Below are 21,931 nucleotides of genomic sequence, written 5' to 3'. Positions count from 1 at the left end.
TAGGAAACCAGATTGGAAAGTTTTCAGGGTACAATGTGATTTGTAAAATTTGCCTAATTTCTTCCTCTTCTTATATGTTCTGCTCACATTTCCTCAGCCATTAAATATATTCCCAAAATCACTGGAATGGCAAAGGTGTATGGAAGGAGTGATTTAAAGACACAGACTTGATCTGCATTTGGAAATTACAAGAAGTGATGTTCAATTATTATTCAGACTTCACATTTTAAATGTTTCTTGTGGACTCCTTTCTAGGCAGTGCAAGGCTTTTCTCCTCTAAAGCACTGAGTGATTAGACAGCAGTGGTTTGCACTGTGATGGGGCAGCTAAAAAAAGTGAGGACTCTGTTTAACCTATAAATATCACTTTGAAAGCCCAAATTTAGTCATGCCCTCAGTTTCCTACTTTTGAAAACACACACACAAGCAGCTTGCAGAGGATTTGCTAAAACTCCAGATTTTGCATATGTGCAAATATTCTCCCCTTAGAAAATGCCAAATGCACTCTGTGCCAAAGGCTCCCCCGATACATCTGCACAGAAATGTGGCATTACTGTCTTTCCAAATCGTTTGACCACAGCCAAAATTAACTGAAAACACATCTGTTAGAGAATTTCCCACAAAAAAACCCCACAACATAACAAAACATTAACCTTATAGTTTGTTCAGCAATCCAAAAGCTCAAAGAATGAAGTAGTACTTTGAATGGTGATTGGAATAAGATATATGTAGAAATAATTTTGATTATTTCTTCAGTGATATAATTAGCCACAGACATATATATATATATATATATATACACACACATATATATACATACACTTGGGACTTTCTTTGGTAAAGAAATAAAGAATTCAGGTCGTATAGTACCAGTTGCACTTTAATTACCTTCACATAGATAAGTAAATTTCACACTCACTTTGTGAAGCTTGTAGCCTCTTGCAAACAGTTTTGTGCAAAATTTGAATCATGGCACCAAGACTCTTTTTAGGAAATAATGTAGAACTTGAACAGTCTTTGCATGCAGTCTGATACTATGCATCAATGCACTCCTTGTAGGAGAAAAGCTTGTTATCTCCTATTATAGCCATTATTAATGTAATATGAAAATAATAACAGGTCAGCTGTTACAGCCATTTTTTAAAGTACATGTTAGAAAGGCAGAAGAAGCTATCACAAACATTTTAGGAAGCACCTTCAACTTACTTGCAAGTTTCTGATAATGTGTTACTAAATACCTAAAACTAAACAATCAAAAGTTCTAGTGCTCTGCACAAGCTCATCTCTCTGAGTGATTATCTAGTGTTTTCAATCTCTGTTTCATCAACTGAAAGAGCCATAAAGGGCTCCCTGAATACCAGCTCCTTGCAAATTATCCTGTTCCATAGCAGGTGACAAGAGAAATAAAAACACAGCCTGCTTTGTCTCATCTTTAATATCTCAGTCAGATCATTCTCATTTTTTATACATATATGACTGCAGAGTGCCACTAGGAGAATATTCTAGTGTCAGCAAATGATTCCTTAATGGGGATCTGATAAGCACTCTATCTGTGTTCGATTTGTACATAAATGGTGCCGTTTTTCAAGTGCCAAACAGTGCACTCTACTTAACTGGGATGTGCTTAATCAGGAAAATCATTTAATGGGACATTGTTTGGGGATACTGTTTAAGCCCAGTGATAATTAAAAGCAATGGGTGCTGATTAATGGTGGCAGTAATTCTGCATATTGGAACACTCTCTAATTACTTGGTCTTGATGATGCCTTTTGTGTGTCACTCTCCTGGCAAGTCACTCAGTTTGCTTCTCTAAGAACTGATTTCTCTCTCTGCAGCAGAAACAGAAGGATCAGTAACCAGCTCACTCCTGCCTGTTCCCAGTACTCAAGGGTTCCTTACAAATAATATTTTTGATTTGTCACTTAACACTGTAATAACGATTCTGAGGTTGTTTGAAAAAGCATTCTTGCTAAATTACACTTGCTTTTATCTCTTGCTGATTAGTGGTGGTCTGAAATGGTAAGGTTTGTTGGGAAAATAGATTATTTTCATAAGAAAAAATTGCATCTCCTGAAATAAAGATGATGCTGAAATTTGTCATTTACAGCCTTTAATGCTGTGACTTAAAAACAGACAAAACTGAGACACATACATGAAACCATTTAATAAAAGGTTTATTAAAACCCTGCAAACCCTCCCCCCTGCAAATCCTTCATCACTTTTTGCTTAGCTGGGGTCTGTAAGGGAAAGAACAAACTGCAGAAACACAGGACAGCTGCTCTGAGCTTCCCTCTGTTCTGTGATAATCTAGTTCCCACCAGTAATCACTGTAGTATTTTCCAACACAGCAAAGCTGCCCCAGACAACATTAAAGGCTGCTTGAAAAATTCACCATGTGCACACCAAATACAGGTGTGGGACAGTGCTGATCAACTGTGTTTCACTGTCTCAGTCATGTCTGAGTATGCAAAGCAGGTTCATGCCAAAACCTACTTGTCTGTTGGTTTGCAATGCATTCCTCACATTATCAGCTAACAGAGTAATATTTTTATTTTTTGATGGCAAATAATGGTTGTGAAGGAGACACAGGGTTGAATGTTTTGTAGTGAGGTGGTTGACTGAGGCCAGCCAGCTCTAGAGAAGTGAGGACCCAGGCCTTCCTGTATATCTCAATCTGGGGTTCAAAAGAAATGTCCCAGAAAATCTGCATTTAGTCCTGCATTGCAATACTTTCTTCAGATATCTAATAAATCAACAGTAACCAGTGCAAGAGTATGGGCTTCAGTGACGATGCCAGAATTAATTTATTGGTTTTACAAATCTTATTCCTGCCTACCCCTTCTACCCTTTCAGAAGACAGATAATGTAAACATGCCGGCCCGTTATAGTGAGACTTTAAACATGGTAGCGAAAAGTCATCAGGCTTCAAGAATCAAGTTCTGAAAAAAAAAACAAGATGCAGATTCCTGAGAGAAAGAATGAAAATAGAAGTATTGATCCTAAAGCACTTTTAAAGAAAGTATGAAGAATAGTAGGGAATAAAAATAGTAGTGAGTAAGGGTTTATTGATGGAGTTTTATTAATTTTGGATGAAATACTTGCTTTCATAAAATGAAAGGATTTTTGCCTTTGACTTCAAGGAAGGCATGACTTCATCCTTTATATTCTTCAGCAATATACAAGCTTTAAAAGGGTGAGAATCTTCTCACATAACCAATATTTATGTTTGAGACAAATTCCATCTACTCTTTAAAGTAAGCATTTCTAGGGTGAAATCAATATGATCTATTTTAGATGTCTATATTTAGAGGACTATCTTCAAAAAGGATTAATCTTATCCCAGAATTTTTTTTTCAATTTCTTCACACTTACAATCAAAAGAATATAAATTCCTAGCATCCGCATGCAACCAGATGAATCCAATGAATCCAACCCCAGAGCGCTTGTCTCAATATATTTCCTGTTTTCTTACTGTGAGCATGCAGTAAAGGAAATTCTGGTCAAATTAGTTTATATTTTTTTTATTTGGCAAACGCATATCTTTTGGTGCAATGTTCTTATTTTATCTTACTAATCACTAAAAGAATGTGGAAAATTTTCCAAGGGTTTTATTAATTCTGCATATGTAATTGTATTCAATAATTATATGGTCATATAATTAATACAGTGTGCATTCAACAAACAAATACAGTAACACAAAACTGTTCAAAGCTGTGGGAATATCTGTAAACACTAAAATAGAAATATTAACATATTGCTGGTTTGAGGGTGTGTATTCACAGTTATTACATTTTCCATGCCATAACTTGAATGTCCGTTTCACAGACCTAGTTAACTGTAAGTTCTCCATTAATCATTTGATGTTGTAAAGGACTTTAAAGTTCTGCTAAATGTATACCTGATAAAGACTGTATAGATGAATAAATATGGTACAGAAATGTTCCATACTCACAGGAAGGAAACAAATAAGGAAGGACTGACTTGTTGCTGGAAGAGGTGTGTTTTCCTTACCAGGCTGTAAGATAGGCTTTCTAACCAATATATTGCAAATTAGCAATACACTACTCACATTATGATTGCATTGCTTCTTTTGGCCTTCTCATACATACATAATGTTGACCCTTGTGCATTCCAAATTAGTTTGTGCAGTTACTATTGTTGATATTGTCTCCAAGCAAAAATCATTTGGGAATTCTGCTCTTGCTTTCACATGGATGTTTCAATCAGATTCTTTACAGCAAAATACATTTTTGAAAAAAGCATGTGGAGTTGCCCAGCAGCAGTTTCTTTCAGAATGCCTACCAATTGTATTCCTCCTAGCAAAAGAACAAAAGGTCTGTTGTAGAAACTACAATAGGGAAAGTGCTTGCTCTTTAATATATTTACATTTGGAATTTCATAATTCTTCAAGTTATTCATTTGTTTGAGTCCATTTTACATAGCCTTGCTGCAAGATTTTCCATACAAAAATTACCAGTTTAGAAGGAACGATTTTAAGGTCTGCAGTATTTTATGTGACAAATTCTAAATGCAGTGTAAATTCAGATGATTGACAAAGAGAAGAGGGAGTGAAGAGAAGCAATGATGTTTTACAGTGCTGCCAAAGCCTCTCTCAAATACAAAGGCAAAAGTGTTTTTGAAAAAATCTTTAAAATTCTCTTGGAAGGCTCTTTTGTTTCTGAAAGCTGTCAGGACTGCTCAAAAGATGTTTCTGGAGCAAAAACTAAAAGAAAAAAAAACCACTAAAAAAACCCGTTTTGGTTGAGCTTCAAAGTTGGAGATTTGTAAACTTTTAAAACACAGGACCTGAAAATTTTCCATTTCAAGTATTATTTCATTCTAACCACAATTTTAATACACAGACTTAGAACGTAGCAGCAGAAAATTGCCCTGTCCTCAGTATGGCCTCAGCTGCCTGGAGGAAGAGCAATGCCTTGAGAGGCTACCTAGAAAAGAGGTTAGACAGTGTAAGGAATAAAGTAGGTATTTATTAAAAAGGCCTTCAAAGGATACACCTTGGGCAGTACAAGAGCCTGGCCGAGGCTACACCCAAGATAGATGATGGGTCACGAGTTTTCACACTTTTATAAGTTTTGGTCCATTTACATACTGGGGTTAATTGTCCAATTACAGCTTCAGGTTATGAAGTCCCATCCTCCCAGACTGCTCTCCTCAATTTGCTGTTGTTTATACTTATTGGGCCTGAAGCTGCAATGTGTCCCTGGTTCTCAGGCTGGAAAAGGATTGTTTTGTCTAACTAAATTGTGAGAACTTGCTAACAGTTTATATGAAGTACAGAGATATATATTAATACAGTACAGAATCTGGAAAACATGAAAGCTAAAACTTAAGGCATCAAGAGAAGTTGTAGGAATGGTTGTTGAAGGAGGAGAAATGTGCAAGGCTGGGAGACCATGTTCATGCTGACTTTTGGGAGGGGGCCTTGAAGACCAGTCATGTCTGCTGTGCACTGGGGAACATGCAGGTGTATAACACAGAAGTGCTTCACCAGGAGAGCCAGCAGCCACTGCATTATCTGTGAAGTGCTCATTTCCTGTGGAGCTTAAAACCTTCTGGAGAATCTTCCTTCAGAGCAAAAATTATGAAGGCTATGAGTTTCTCATACACCTAGGCACATGGGAAAATACTAAAAGAATTTTATATAACTTCCCTTTCCCAATAAAAATCCCAATATTTATTGTTTGGAACTTGCAAAGCTGAATCCTACTACCTCTCAAGTACTGGAACTAGGAGCATCCCTCCAAGTCATCTTGAGTATCTCCAATGGTAGCAGGACATCTGCCTGGCACCCAAGTGAAGGCATAGGAACACATGGAGCAGCACAGAGACCTATTACTGGATTTAATTGATCTGGACTGGTGGGAGCAGAAAAAGTTCCTCATCAATCCAATTAAAGGAGGAGTCAGACATAAAACGTGCCATGACAAGAGTTTACACTGTGGCTGAAGCGTGTAATGGTGCATCAAACCTCTGTTGGCTATGTTAAAATAGCAGGGAGGAGTTGATTAATTTTATATTAAAGCATTGTGTGGTTCCAAGGTGAGTAAAGGTGAGTAAAATACACTGAGGATCAAATTCTGCTTTGGGTCATTTTTTATGTGGAATTAACCATTCTTTTAACTGTTACCCTTGAAAATAGCAGTGAAAACTGCCAAAATCAGAGTCCAGCTGTGTAAGTCACACTTTGACTACCAAAACAGATCTTTCACGCACAGATTGTAATATGGGGTGAAAAAAAGAAACAAAATCATATAGAGCAAAAAGGTGGGGATTTTCTTCTACAGTTATCCTTTTTCTCTCAGCACAGGTGAAATGTAAAAGTCCAACTTTGTGTAAACGAGATGTTGATCTATAGTAGTCTTGTGGAGGGACAAAAATTCATGCTCTAATTATTGCCAAAGAAGTCATCTCCCCCTAATGTAAGTGAGGCCCTCTGCATCATCGGAAGCAATCAATCTGAGTAACAAGAGGTAGCTGCCTTCCTCAGCTCAGCCCTGCCTAGGGTGTTCCCTCATCCCTAGGGATAATGGTATCACAAATCTGCATCCCCCAAGCGTCAAGCAACTGATAAGACATTTGGCTAATCTGTTGTGAGAAAATGGCCTTAAAACAGCCCTTGATGCATCCAGCAGAGCCTGCTCTTCCCTGCTGAGGAACAAAAGAGGTGAGCAGCTAAGTTCCAATACCATGAAGATTTTCTTGACTGAAAGCTTTATACAACGATGCAGAATAGGAAGCTCATGAAAGGCTGTATGATTATTTCCCTTGCCTCCCTTCAGAGACATAGAATGTGTTAGTGTGGCAATTTGCCTGTTCCTGTATCTGAACTGTTCCATAGAAATTTACTCTTTTTGAGCCTACTATAATATATGGCACTCAGCAGAGCTCAAATCTCCCTGGAAACACTGGGTTTTCCTGGCCCATATCCAAGAATGGTGTATGCACAGAGGGACAAATTATTAGAAGATATTGGCAAAAACCCTTCACAATTATCTGTGTCCTTTTGGAAACTTGATAGATATCCCCATTATATTAGCTAAATATAATGGGCAAAGTTCAAGGATACAGATAAGCAGCAAGAGAGAAAAACTTACCACAAAACAAATTATGAGAATCCCTGTTATTTTTTAGATACCTTTTAGATTGTCTCCATACGATTTTACCAAAAGGCTTTTCTTAGGCCCTGCAGACAATGCTTTACACACCATATCCTGGAAAGTGAAGGTTTTCTGAGGTCTCTGGAAAAGCCCAAGCCAAATTTCTCAACTTGGTGAGGCCAGTGAAATCTATGTAGGCAACTTTTTTTCTGCATTTTAAACCATGACACATTTTTTGCGGTTTTTTGAGCCTGTAAGGAGCAGAAGATCACATTATCCAGCTCCACACCACAGTCATCTTGTTACAGCTGATGCCTGTGCCAAGAAAATGCTTATTTTTCACTCCTCCCATTTACCTGTCAAGAAAGAATAGAAAAAAACATTCTTGGGAGAGCATGTAGCACCCAGGCCCTGTAAGGCAGAGTCATGCCCTGGCTTAGCCTGTGAACATAACCCAGCCCCATAGAGAGATAATTATGTTTTGGGAGCTCAGCAGACTGTGCATAATTATACTCTAAGGAGGATTACTGCCTTGTATTAATAATACCATGATGCAATGGTAAATGCAGAGTGTAAGCATCAAATGTGCAATCCAGGCAGGATGACAGACCCCTCCCAGACCACCCTGCCTGCTGCATGGATTAGCTGTCCTCACAGGAATGATGTCCTGCATGAATCAGTTTCCCATACAGACCTCACTTTTTCAGAAATAGTAATAAATGAAGTTTTACTCCATTCAGGAGACAGAGAAGTAAAGACTTGCTAGTCAAAGAAATAAGATTTTGAATGTGAAAGGGAGAAATACATTGCTCACACTGCCTGAAGCTTAATCTGGACTAAATCATCCCTTCCAGTTTTTCCCTTCCCAGCTTCTCCTCAGCCAAGATATCTACACAGTGATTCTGGGATCCAAATCAGCTTTTTGCTAATCCTGACACACCAAACAAGCATCTTAGCATTGCAAAACCTGTGCATATGGGCAACAGCCCACAAAGCTGTGCCCCTGGGCATGGGCAGCTATGTATGAAATTATTCAGGGTTTCCCTATCTCTTCCTGTTCTCTTCCCCTTTCTCAGGGCAATTCAGCAAAGCCTCTCTCACCACCTGCCCACCTGCCATGGAGCACACGGAAACCCAAGGAGATCTTCCTGTGTGCTGTGGAAATGGGCTGTTGGTAGAGGTGACTGCAGCCTGCAGGAGATCCCTTTGACTCAACTAAATAGAGAGGCAAGACAGTTATGGGCTTGTTTGCCCTGTTTAACTGCTGCTGGTTTGCTTTGGGCTCCAGCCCTTCAATTGTATCCAGGTTTCTCAGTTGTTGAGATTACCAACACCTAGTTACCTGTCCCATTTTCTCTGCTTGTCAGTCAGCTTTTGAAAACTTCAAGCTTAGAGCACAGAGAGACTGACTAGTAACTCTGACTTTTATGCCTCAATAGAGCGCAGGCAGCTGCAGGGAGATGACCCTAATTGTCATCCCAGCCTCAGCTGTCCTGGTGGCCCATTGTCTGTTGGAGCCCACAATAGTCTTTTTGATATTGTAAAAAACTACCCACTGCATTGAAAGTCTTCCCAGCATCACACAAACCTGGTGGCACTTCACATGTTTTTGGGAGCAGATGTGAGATCTAAGCAGAGGGAGAGGAGAGGAGAGGAGAGGAGAGGAGAGGAGAGGAGAGGAGAGGAGAGGAGAGGAGAGGAGAGGAGAGGAGAGGAGAGGAGAGGAGAGGAGAGGAGAGGAGAGGAGAGGAGAGGAGAGGAGAGGAGAGGAGAGGAGAGGAGAGGAGAGGAGAGGAGAGGAGAGGAGAGGAGAGGAGAGGAGAGGAGAGGAGAGGAGAGGAGAGGAGAGGAGAGGAGAGGAGAGGAGAGGAGAGATCCTTCTGACATAGGAGCATGAAATACCAGCTAGGACAGACACAGCTTTCCTGAGTGACGTGCAGGAGTAGTATGGAGCAGGGAGAAAATAGCACCCTCCACTGATGGGGCTGAATGTACAAAAATATTGTTATCATCCTTACAAATTCATTTAAGAACACCCATTTAAATATGCTGATATTATTTATGTGTACAGAAGCCTTCAAAATTAACTTCAGCTAAATACATCAGGTAAACTAGAATTTCAAAAGAGAAAAAAGAGTAAATATATGCCCCAAACATTACTTTTAATTGGGATATGAGTGTCCAGCTCTAGGGCACTTTTGAAAACCTTCACCTCAGTGCAGCCAGCCCTGGCCAATGGCCTGATCAGCTGCTCCACTGCTTGGGCAGCAACCTTCAAGGAACACCTCTGCCACAGCTGTTTGTATAAAATACTGGCTTAGTTTGCAATGCACGTGCTCTCAGGAAAAGTTGTTGGCAAGCTTTTGACTAAAAAGGTAGAAACTGCAGCCCTTTGACAGATGAGCTGGGTAATTAAAAATTACAGCGGCCAAATGTGGAAGGGTGGGGTCAAAGTGCCCAAAAATAAATAGAAATGTAAATGGCAAAATGTGGGTAACATATAAGTTTAAATGAATGTTGTGTTGAGTAAAGCATCTAGATGGATGAAGAAAAAATACTCTTTGTCCTGTCAGTGTGTACCTCATGCATTATAGCAGCGAGAACCCATTGACAAAACAAAAAACAACAAATCAACCAAAAAATATTCTGTCAGTTATTCAGTTAAATGTGGTAAAAGTCTAATGTTACAGAGAATAGTTTTGCTTCTAAGAAGTAAAAGAAATAAGAAGAACCATTAGAGTTCTTGGCATGTCTCAGCAAAATGGTTAAACCAATAGGTATAGGTATAATAGCAAACGTACACCGCATGTTGGATATTTGTTGTGACCACAAGGATTTTAGAACACAAAGTTTCACTGTTGTTTAGGCACCTCTTGGGAAGCATAAATTTAGACCACTTTTGTCTACAAACATTTTAAAATGCAATAGTTCACATATGCTGTGATGATAGACTGCAGCAACTGCTGGACAAGTGTTGGAAAGAGATTTTTACACTGAATAATTCCACACTGTCAAAATGTTCAGAATGAAGTCATTGCTGAAAGTGAGAAGCAAGCAGAAATTATAAATGCTGGATGCACACTCATTGCTGTCAGCCATTAATGGACAAATAATCCCTGTGATTGCTAAAGTGGATTTAAGTGTAATGGTATGTCATAGTGGTGATCTGTGATAAATTTTCTGATGCTTTTAAATTAGTAAGTCAAAAGAAGTAAGATAAGCTCCAATTTCTATTAAAAAAATTAATTTTAATTTTAATTTTAATTTAATTTTGCTGAATTATCCTGGCTTGTGTATGTGACCAAAAAACCCAAGAATACATCTACAAAAATATATATCATAACTGGTGACTTTAATAGTAATGTGACAGCTACCTAGTATTCAAAAGGAAGATAAATGTTAAAAATAATGAGGAAATCGCTTTTCACTTCATACTGTACTGGTAATAGAAGTATTGATCCATATTATGGTATCAATCAGTACATCACTGCAGAGATTGAGGGAAATTTCCTTTAGCTATGAGGTATGTCACCTGTCATTTAGTTCAGATAAATCATGCACAGGAATTATGTCAAAAGTATTTTCAAGGCACCAAAATTAAATATAAAATTGGTAATTTAGAGAATGTCACTGAACTATGGTTTTCTTAAACACTGAAAAGTATCTTGGGGAAAAAAGAAGGCATCCCCTCAAACAGCTATTTTGGATATAAAGGCTAGATCCTGAAAGTTACTGTTGACTATCATGTTTCAGTGGATTTTACAGATAATTAGCACCTCTGAGGCTTGGGCCCAAAAATGTGGTTGGTCCCTTAGCTTATGTTCAGGAAACAAAGCAGTAGCTTTCCAGGAGTGCTTGCTCTGCACTTGACATCAGCTTTGCTTGTCTGTGCACTTGCATTTTATCTGCAATAAGCCTTAAAACCCACTCAGTGCAGAAGCTCTAGAGCAAAGGGAGAGTTAAGAGGGAAGAAGCAATTAGATTAAGAGGGAAATCTTTTGTTAGTTAGAAAGAATTCAGTGGCCTACACTCTCAACCAGCATAAATCATTGTTGTTCCAGTGGTGACAAGGGAGCTGTCAAATTAAAGCTGTTCACAGTCCTACCCTTTCTTTTTATAGCATCTTTTCTACTTCAAAAGAATGATACTGCACTTGAGAGAGCTGCAGGGATAATGCTTGCATTTTACTGTTACAACATACTGCTTTGTGCTACATCCCAGTCAAATCTCCCATATAAAATCAGTTTATTTGGCCCAGAAATATCACCATAATGTAAAGGGAAAATGTGGCATTTCAACAGAAATGGAAGTGCCAGTATTCCTGTCCTTCAGCTTTCTAATGGTATTTGGGGAAGGAAATGGCCAAAGGGAGAGGCCAATGCTTGGATGGGGCACATGCTGCAGAAATCACCAGCCTGTGCTTCCATAACCATAAGGCTACCAGCCAACAAAACAAAATCAACAAAGCTCTTCTGCCACAGGCTCCTGCCTTGCAAATGTGCTTCTTATGCCTAGAGGATTTCTAAAGGAGAACTTCATGCCCATTCCCTCAGTACATCCTGTAGTGAAAGTATGAGGATTTCACTCAAGAGATTCATATGCAGCCACAAACAGTGTTTTACTAATTAACATTATAGTGCTGGGTTTAAATAGCTTCTGTTGTTTACAGATGAGCTGTCAAGACTGTCACTGCTGTATGACTATTTTTAATAGAGGCATAATCAATTAAATTGGCTACATGTGCTCAAAACTGCCATGAGAAACCTATTATACAAATACAGAACATTACAAAAATCCCTTTACAGGAGTTACTCATAGAGAACCAAAATAAATTACCGAGTACCATGTGCCATGAAGACATCATTCATTCATGACAACATGGCTTTGCCTTTGATAAACCCCACACTGTACAAAGGGAGCCGCTGAAAAGTTACATGTGGCAGCACAGTAGGGACTGGTGCCGACAGTGAAAATATAGTAACCACGAAAAAGTATCTCATCTGCAACTGCAGATGTCACACACAGCCTTGGTGGGATTGATGGAAACTCTAAAAGAAAATACTTTGGTTTTACTAACCCATCTGTGGGACCCATGTGTTTTGCAATAGCTGATTTTCAGTCAGTCAGAAATCCCTGTCAAGTACTAATGCTTAGGCAGCCAACACAGACAAGGCAGCAACTCTGGGGTTTGCACCAGAGAGTAATATGGTGCAGCTGGAGTATGCTTTGCTGGGACTCCTAATGCCCAATTATTAAATAATTATCAGGTGGTGTCAGAGTCCTTTGTTTCTCCACTGTGACCAGATATTTTAGGTCTTGGATTTGATTCTGTTGGCTTTTTTCCTCCAAACGGGTGGATGGATTAGAATTATTAGTTAAAAGAAACCATCAATATGAATGCATTAGGGAGACATTACAGTAATGTACATTGAAAAACCTCAATTTAAACCTTGATTATACAAAATTTATGTGTTGTTTCACTCACTGTGGGGCCAGAATTGACTAAGAAGCTGATGGAAACATCCATTTTAAAATATTCCCCTCTGAAGGAGTGGTAGGTATATGGAGAAAGGTTGGAGGTAGAGGAATAGCACACATGAAGATTTTGTCCTGACAGGTCACCACGACTCTTTTCTTCATGGTAGAAGTGGAAAGAGAGATGGAAAATGCTCCTTAGTCCCAGAGTATGTTGATAGCTATAGTCAAGCCTATATTCCACTACCACAGAGACCCTCCAGTCCATACACAAGACCCTCTCCCACAGCACCATGACTGCTGCACTGCAATCAGGGACACTACAATTTTCCATATGCCTGACTCTCCCAAAGAGCAAGGGATTTAAAATGGACACATCATTTGTCACAAATGGCTGCTGTGGAGGTACCTGGAAGATACTTCCCCTGCAGGCTGGAGGCTGCTGAAAGCACACACTATGATTTTTCTCAGTACACTGTCATTGAAAAGCAGCAAGGCAATCTGCGTGAGCATGCTGTGTCTGATTTACAAGAAGTTCATAGGGAATGCTCTAAATCCACCCCCTTTTTATTTCATATTTAGGTGTCTACTGATGGCTTGATATCTTCTGACCCTTGACTGGTCAAACAGGGCTCTTTGAAGCACTTTGCCTGCACCAGAACTTTCTAATACATAGCCCTTTTTCCTTCATTAGTCTACAAGATTCACTTAGAACATGATGGTTCTGGCCTAACTTTTGTCATTAATCTTAATCACTGTGATATCTAGGAGGCATACAAACTCATCCTACAAATACAATGGAAATGGACCTGCCTTAAAGCTAAGCAAATCTTCAAGGGAAGTGTGAAGTCTCAAGTGTCACAAATTTCCACTTAGATGTGGCCGCAAACCTTCTCTCCAAGGTTCAGCATTCTCCAGAGTATTACTCGGATCATGCACCTGCTCTGCTGTCCAATAAGCTGCACCACAAGGGCTGTGAGTGAGTGAGTGAGTATTTAAAGATTAGTCACCAGGGAGGTCCCAGATCCTATGCTTAGTAAAGAAGGACAAAAATGGATATTGCATCATGTGCTAAAAATGGCTAAAACTCTACCTTCAGAAAATCAAGTTAAGGGAAAACTTTAATAAAGTATATTGATTCTGTCATATATATGCACCTGCCAGTAATTGCCACCACTGTTTCACTTGGATGCAGACCAAGACATCCATCTTTCATCCAGAATATAAGGGTAGTGGAATGGAAATTAGGAAAGCTCCCTTAACTTAGGCTAGAGCAATTTTGATAATGTGTTCCTTTGCACCTAATGTAGGGAGATATAAAATATCTCCCTACAAGAATAATTGTTTAATTGTAAGAGAGGAGTCCAGATTTAATTCCAGACAGGATAATAACTAATTCTTGTAGACACATGTGAATGCAGAAAAGAGATTATATCAGTTATGCATATGAGTAATTTAATATGGAAAAAATATGTGAGCAAGCAGTTGTGAGGAAGATGAAAAGTCACATTGCATAAAAGTGCCCAGCATTACTTTGTGAATTAGCAATGCTGTGTGTCATTCAACTGTCGGAAAGAATCGGGAATGTCACTGTGGCAAATTCTTGATATGGCATTACAGAAAGTTCTGCTGTGCTCGAGATTAATTCAGCTGGCTTCTAGTGAGCACTAGCAATACAGCAGCAAGAGGCTTGCAGGAAAGAGCCATTCAAAAATTTATACTTAATATGAAATAACTATTCTAGTGCAGAATCCCAGACATGAATAATACCAAACCTTTTGTCAGCAAGCCTGTATTCGATGGCAAACAATTAACATGTACAGAATTCATACATTCAAAATTCCGTGTTTCCAAACACCAACACTTTTCGGTTTCAATAAGCACTATTCAATGGTATGAGAAAAATAAATCAGAAAAGTCACACTGCTCAATAGTATGAGAGAAGAGAAAGCATTTTCTTCCTGAGATTGTGAGACATGTACATGTGTGGGTACATATGAAATATGCTAAATTTTTCACCTGAAAACTTTTCTTCATATCTTGTAAAGAATAAAAACCAAAAGGATTGCTACAGTACTACACCAGAGATTATTATTAGAATTAATCCCAAATTTTCAAACATGGAAAGATTTCAGTTGCATTCAACTGTTGACAAAACATGAAGGGGAATTATTAAGGGTGGGGTATTTTTTTCCCAAGCATTTCTACTCTAAGCATTTTCAACCGTGAGTTAAAATAGAAGCTCACAGAAATCCTGTAAAATATTATTAATAAAATTCAATTTCCTAGAGGAGGAAGGAATCTGAGAATGAGTGAGACACATATGCTAACAGAGCAAACCTTGACCCAGGAGATTTGAATAACTGGATAAGTATTCTGGGAAGCAAGATACTGGAAACATCAGCTGTCAACATTAAGGCATGACTTTTGGCATCATAGTACATCATTATCCATTGCCTCTGAGACAGTCCAGAAATGAAAGTTATTATAATGATAATGCATTAAAATAAACTGGCAAAGCTATGTAAAAGAGGGGAAAATAGTTTGCAGTGAGTGCACTTACTCAAAGTTGTTCAGTTCAGTTCAGTTTCTCCAAGACAAATATAAAGGTCAAAGGGCAGTTTAAACACTTCCACTTATTGGGAGTGTTTACTGCCATATATAGTCTCATTTCTTATCCAATATGTATGGAGGTGGCAGATTTCAGCTGAGGTGATATTCTTTGTCTGGAGCAATTGTCACTGCAACTATTCCCTAAAGCAAGTCAATCAATTTTTTAAAATGTTAGTGACTTTTTATCCCAAATTTGTTTGCTGTCTATCTAGGCACAAGGATAGCAGAATGTTTCTATTTGCTCTGTTATCCAGTTAATGCTTTTATTCACTTGTAAATGTCAGTCATGACCAATTCTTCCACAGATGAGACTAATCTAGGATACAGTCACTAATGAAGATGATCTTGCTGATCTGTGCTGTCTGGTTACATTACAGCTCAAAATGCAGTTTGCGGTTTTAGACTTTGTGTTGAGGATAAATCACACAACAGAACAGCAGCTTTTGAACTACAGTTTTACAAAAGGTTTTTATCTAGCATATGTTTAAATAGGCATAATAATTAAAATAATGGATTCACCAGTACAGTCAGGAAACTTGCTGAGTCTACAAAAATAGAAGCAGGGGGAGGACTATATGGGACTATATGAGGCTGACTATATGAGGCCTGTGTCCACTCAAAAAATCCTATCTCACCTACAACTAATTTCACTGATAGCTCTCTGAAAAGTACCCACCTTACTGAGCATCATATCTTTGGTGAAATACAGAAGGGTGCTTGAAATAAATCCATTCTAGCAGCTATGGTCTTGTCTACTAATGAAAAGGATTATGACCATATGGTACATCCAGATTGTATGTATTAATTCCAGAAAATCGATGTTATGCTCCTGATCACAGTAACTGTAAGAAAAAGTAATATATACATGCATAAATTTACAGTAGCTGCAGGGAGTGGTTTCCCAGTTGATGAGTAGATAAAATGTGCTTATTTCAGTAAGGGGAACATGCACAGTCCTTTTGTCAATCAAAAGTGAAATCGGGGTGTTTCTGGCCACTTGCTAATTCTAAATCACAAATCAAAGAGAATTATGCCTGGTTTCAATATTCTGTGAGAGCCCTCAAAACTGCTAACTTCTGAAAGTCTCTCTGTTAATTGTTAGAGAGAAAATCTTGGTATATACTGGGCTGAACTGTGCATTGGTAAGAAGCTATTCCTTTTTTGAACGGCAACAGGTGAGCAAGACCCTCAGTCAATTGATACCATGAGGATGGACACTACTTGGTGGACACACAAGCAGGGATTGTGCATTTTATTGACAGAGATACTGTGCATCCTGAAGAAGAAAAGATATAGAACTAAGCTTTGTGAAACTTTTGTGTACTCAGAAGTACCTCAAATGTGCCTTTTGACCATCATGGGTGGGCTTTTTCAATCTGTCATAAGGAGAGGGATGGTAACAGTCATGCATCTGCTTGGCTGTACACCTGAGCTGTTGGTATCATGCAGACAATTCTGCTGAATACTGAGTGGATTCATTAGCATCAGAATGAACCCTGTGGTCCTAAATGGGAGAGTATTTCCTGTCAATGCTGCTAGAAACATTATTCTAGGTTGGTACATTCATGTCTGCAGGCTGACTTAATGGGGCCAGACAGAGAAAAAAACTAGCTGTTGTTAGAATTAATTTTCCACTATTTTCCTCCTCATGTTGCTAGACAGAAAGTGTAGAAATTGAGTGGAAAGGAGAGGGAGAGTTTGAAGGGACCATCTGGCTCAGAGTCTTGGCCTCCAAAATTGCTTTACAGAAGATACTTAATGCAAAAGTGAATGCCTGAAGTTTGTTCCATATTCTCTTACTTATGGCAATTTATTTTAATTTTCTTTTCAAGTCCCACCTCAGTTTCATTTACATTTCCTTTTCTGTACATTTTAACTACAAAAATACAATTTCCTCGCTAATCCATTTCTCTTCTATATTTTTCCAGGGGAACTGTATTTCTTCTTTACTATTTCATCCTTCTTGGTAAAAACCCAGACTATTGCACTGTGGTCACAAAGCAGTTCTACCCATACCTAATGAGAACTCTGAGTTTAATTCCTACTAACTTTGCAAACAAGCTTTCTCTGTTTCTTTACATTTACACTTAGAAAGTCATACAGTGTTTTCTCCTAATATTTCAATCTCACAGTTAAAAAAATTCAAAATCTGTCACATCTACCCAATCCAGGATTATTTTCTATGAGTATTTACTCTGTTTTTTGCTGCTCATGTAATCCAAATCTAAAATAGCATCACTGTTTCACTGACTATTTGTCAAAATTTTTGCTAAATATAATATCTCAGATGTCTGGGTCTGACCATGTTTGGTATTTTGTGTGGTTTGGGGTTTTTTGGTGGGTTTTTTTAACCCTCCAGCATGTATTTGAGAAGCTGATGTTTCCTCTCTCTCTCTCTCTCTCTCTCTCCCTCTCTCTCTCTCTCCCACCCCCATCCCCACCAGTTCTTGTATATATTTCTCTCATTATTAGCTAGATCTATATCCAGCTCTGAAAAGTCTGTAATACTGCTTTTATCATCCTTCTAAGGGGTAATCTTTATAAGAAAAGATTTCATTTTATTCTTGCTGCCACAGTACAATTCATTCCATCAGCTACTTAATGGGTACGCAGCACAACCAACTTGCTCCTTTCTCTTTTCTGAACGTAAGAATGCTTTCACTCCAGTTAACCCTGCCTTTCCTACATTTTCTCACTTTTTCTGAAATGTCTGGTTTCATAACCTTTCCAAGAATTTCAGTCTCCTCGCAAGCATAAAACAAACATTTCAGTTGTTTCCACCAAGTACAAACTGAGTTCTCAGATAGAATATTCATGTTTATGCGTATTCCTTAATTTGCAGCTGAAGCTTTGATATAAAGCCATATGAGCACAGCATATAGACAGTTTCGAGTGGTTGTGGTGTATTGCAGGGAGTAGAGGTTATCTGAGACTCTCAACTTTCTCTGACAATTACCTGACTCTGACAATACCCTTTTGGAAAAGTAATGTCAAACTTCATGAATAGGTAGTGTACTGGTGTATGTTTGAATATACTATGATCAAGAAGTATGTTATTACTTTTTAAATTCTTTAATCTTTTTAATCTCTTTTTTGGGGACAGGAATAATCCCTATTTTTGACTCTTGGACTAGGTTTCCTCATCACATTAAACAGTTTGCTTTCCATGGCAAGAACCTGGCTGCCTGCTCTGATGTGAAGAGCAACCAGTAGTCTTTTTCTCCTTAAATCAGTTTGCTCTTCAAGCACTGTTTGGTTCCCTTTCATAACATGCCTTCTCACTCCTTTCAGTAATGAGGCTCTGCTGATGCTCTGGCACTAGAAACAGACACGCCTGTTTCACTTTGGTATTATTTTTTTGCTCATTTTTCTTCTGACATCCTGCCTTTGGCTATCTCTGCTCTCTGGAGCGCACTCCTATTTTTCCTGGACACTGTCTCTGAAGGATTTTATAATCTCATTGTCTGTTCACTGTAGACTAGTTCTTTGCCTCACCTCTGTTGAAAGCATAGACCCTGCAGAGGTATCCAGACAAATTAGAGATATAGGAAGTCACTAGCTGTGTAAAGTTTAATATGGGCAAGTACCAGATTCTGCATCTGAGATGGGACAACCCTGGATGTATGGAGAGACTGGGAAATGAGAGGCTGGAGAGCAGTGCCATGGAAAGATCCCTGGGGGTCGATGGCAAGTTGAACATGAGCCAGCAGTGCCCTGGCAGCCAGGAGGGCCAACCCTGTCCTGGGGGCGTCAGGCACAGCATGGCCTGCAAGAATGGTGGAGGGCCTTGAGGAGAAGCTATGCATGGAGCAGATGAGGACACTTGTTTTGCTCAGCCTGGAGGAGACTGAGGGAAGACTTTATCACAGTCTACAGGCTCCTCATGAGGGGCAGTGCAGGGGCAGGCACTGATCTTCTCTCTCTGGTGACCAGTGACAGGACCCAAGGGAACATCATGAAGCTGAATTAGGAAAGATTTAGATTGGATATCAGGAAAAGTTTCTTCACCCAGAGGATGGCTGGGCACTGGAACAGGCTGCCCAGAGAAGTGGTCTCAGCATCAAGTCTGACAGAGCTCGAGAAGCATTTGAACAATGCTCTCAGGTACAGGGTGTGATTCTTGGGGATGCTGCTGTGCAGGGCCAGGAATTTGACTTAATGATCCTTGTGGGTTTCTTTCAACTCAGGATGTTCCATGATCCTATGATTCTTGCTATCACATTTTATCAGGCTGTTGTATTTTTTTCCTTAACAAAATGAGACTGCTCCAGTGGTTGACTTCTCTTGCACAAAGCCAGGTGTTTTCTTGAAAGATGCATGATGCCAGTGTTCCCCTTTCTTTTAAACAGAATTTCTTTTTGGGTGCCAAGTATGTGCAAATCATCTCAGCTTTCTATCACATCCCAAAAAATTATTTAAGACCTGTTGTTGCCTTCACTTATATGTCTAGGGCCTGAAACCTCTCCAGAAGCTCTGTCAGGAAATCTCTTTTATAAAGAACCATCTCTAAAATTATGCTTATCTTACAGATCCAACATCCAGCCACCTTTGTGGCCTATGCCATATTTGCTATTTTTCTTACCAGTGCTATAGCAGCCTTCTCCATCCACCTTAACATTTCCTAATACAGTAGAAAACCCAAATCCCATGTTTCCTCTCTCTCTCTGATTCTCCTAACTCATAAGCAAACTCATGATTGTTGCCCAGTCAACAGATTACTCAGCATGCAGGTTTTTAAAAGCTTTGTATTGAGTCAATCCTGCCCTTAAATTGCCTGAACTAGGATGAGCTTTCCCTCAGTTTCTGCAAGCTCAAAAAAAGATAAAAAATAAAAAATCATTCACTCTTCCATGATCATAACCAAAATGTTCTAAAAAAGATATACTCCTTTTAAATCAAATGGCAAATTAAAGTGCTACTAAATAAAATCTTCCCCAACAACAAGATTAGATGCTCTGCCTTAGCTGACACAATTTGTGGCAACTAGCCATGATTTTTTAGAATCAGCAAAACAATATTCCAGGCTGAAAAGAAAGTACAGAGCAGATTAGCCATTCTTGCAATATGGCACAGTATCAAAAAATTGAATATAATCTGAACTCAACTCAGAAGTTTTACCTTATGGAACAAAGGCAAATGTTTTTATCCTCTGGTTGTGTTAGTACAGTATTGTGTTTGGTTCTGAAAATGTCATTACTTTATTGCAGGATTTTTTTTTAAAGATCAGAAGAAAATTATCCAAGATTAGAATATTTCCTACACATGAAACATCTTAAAATACTTAAGTATGTACTTCCTTACACAAGGATGATGACCTGTGAAAGTTCTGCAAGAGCAGGTGATGAATAAGAAATCTTGGTGTGAGCTGAAGAGGGCATCCATTTAATGAAAAGATATTGCTTTTATTTCACTCTGATAATAGCTACATATTACGGAGAGACTAATGCCAAATATAAAAAATAGTTGCGTCATATTGATTTAGAGTTTTCATCAGTCTAGTCATCAGATCTAGAGTATTTCACCAGCCTAACAGTAGGAAAATTGTTCCCTTAAAATCGATGCTTCAGTTAGATACTGAATATCAAGCTTTTGTCATTCAAGATTTAATAGGGAAAATCCACTTATCCCTTTGATCAGTCATGGGTGACTTAGGCTTTTTTTGTTGAAGTCTTTGAAAATCCATCTGTATAACTTTCATTATAGTGTTAATACCTTTCAGGCTTTAAACAGATTGTGGAAAAAAAAGGAGGAATATTTGTCTTGGTCCTCAATACCATCAAATGCATTATGTTTTTTAGTAATATCTTGAGGAAAAAAATTGGGAGGAATAACAGTCAAATAACATAGAAATTATCTTTTATTAAATAATAATAAGAAGATAAATATGCATCATTTTACAATCTTCATAAGATTGTTTTAGAGTAATATAGGAAGATCTTTTCTCTGTTAAGAAGATTAGAGCTTTAAATGTTCTTCTTAACACAGTGATCCAGGAATAGTTAGGGTGGCAACACAGGTGACTTTGCAGGATTCTAATTTTTTTGGTTTTTTTAATTCTAGTCCATGATATAGGGAATTTGCTATCAAATTTTGACAAAAATCCCTCTACTCTTAAACCTAAGATGGTTTGGGTTTTTTCTAATAAATAAAACAAAATAACCTTTGTGGAATAGTCAGCATTTTTAGGATAGCTGAAAATAAAAGAGAATTTTGAAAAGGAGAAGTTAGGCAAAAAACTCATCACAAAGAAGTGAACATGATCTATCCAATGTCATTTTTCAAGCATAAGAAATTGCAGAACATGGACTTTAGTGCTTGTGTCTGTCTGCAGTCCTGAGAGAATATGCACAGTCCCTGTGAAAAACTGCTTCAGCTGCAATGTTAGTGATATTAAAACCTAAGAATATATTAATGTGCTAACTAATTAAATTTAAACTAACTCAGATACATTCAAAATTTGAAATGATACCAGTAGTTCTCAAATGATAGTGTTTATATGTCCTAGACTAAAAGATTAGGTAAGTGGGATTAATTCAATCTTACGTGAGTGCGATGATATTCAGACATTCCAGCTCCATGGGTGGAAATCAGTACAGTGATCTGGCAAAACCAGGACTGCATAAAAATAGCACATGTTGAAAATACCCAAGCAGACAATCTGCCTTCAAAATAATAAACCGACTAAAAGGTGGCTATGAAAGATGTAGCAGTGGAAGACCATAGCCT

The sequence above is a fragment of the Anomalospiza imberbis genome, chromosome 2, assembly GCF_031753505.1.
Source record: "Anomalospiza imberbis isolate Cuckoo-Finch-1a 21T00152 chromosome 2, ASM3175350v1, whole genome shotgun sequence".
Taxonomy (NCBI): domain Eukaryota; kingdom Metazoa; phylum Chordata; class Aves; order Passeriformes; family Viduidae; genus Anomalospiza; species Anomalospiza imberbis.
This window is presented reverse-complemented; position numbering follows the sequence as displayed.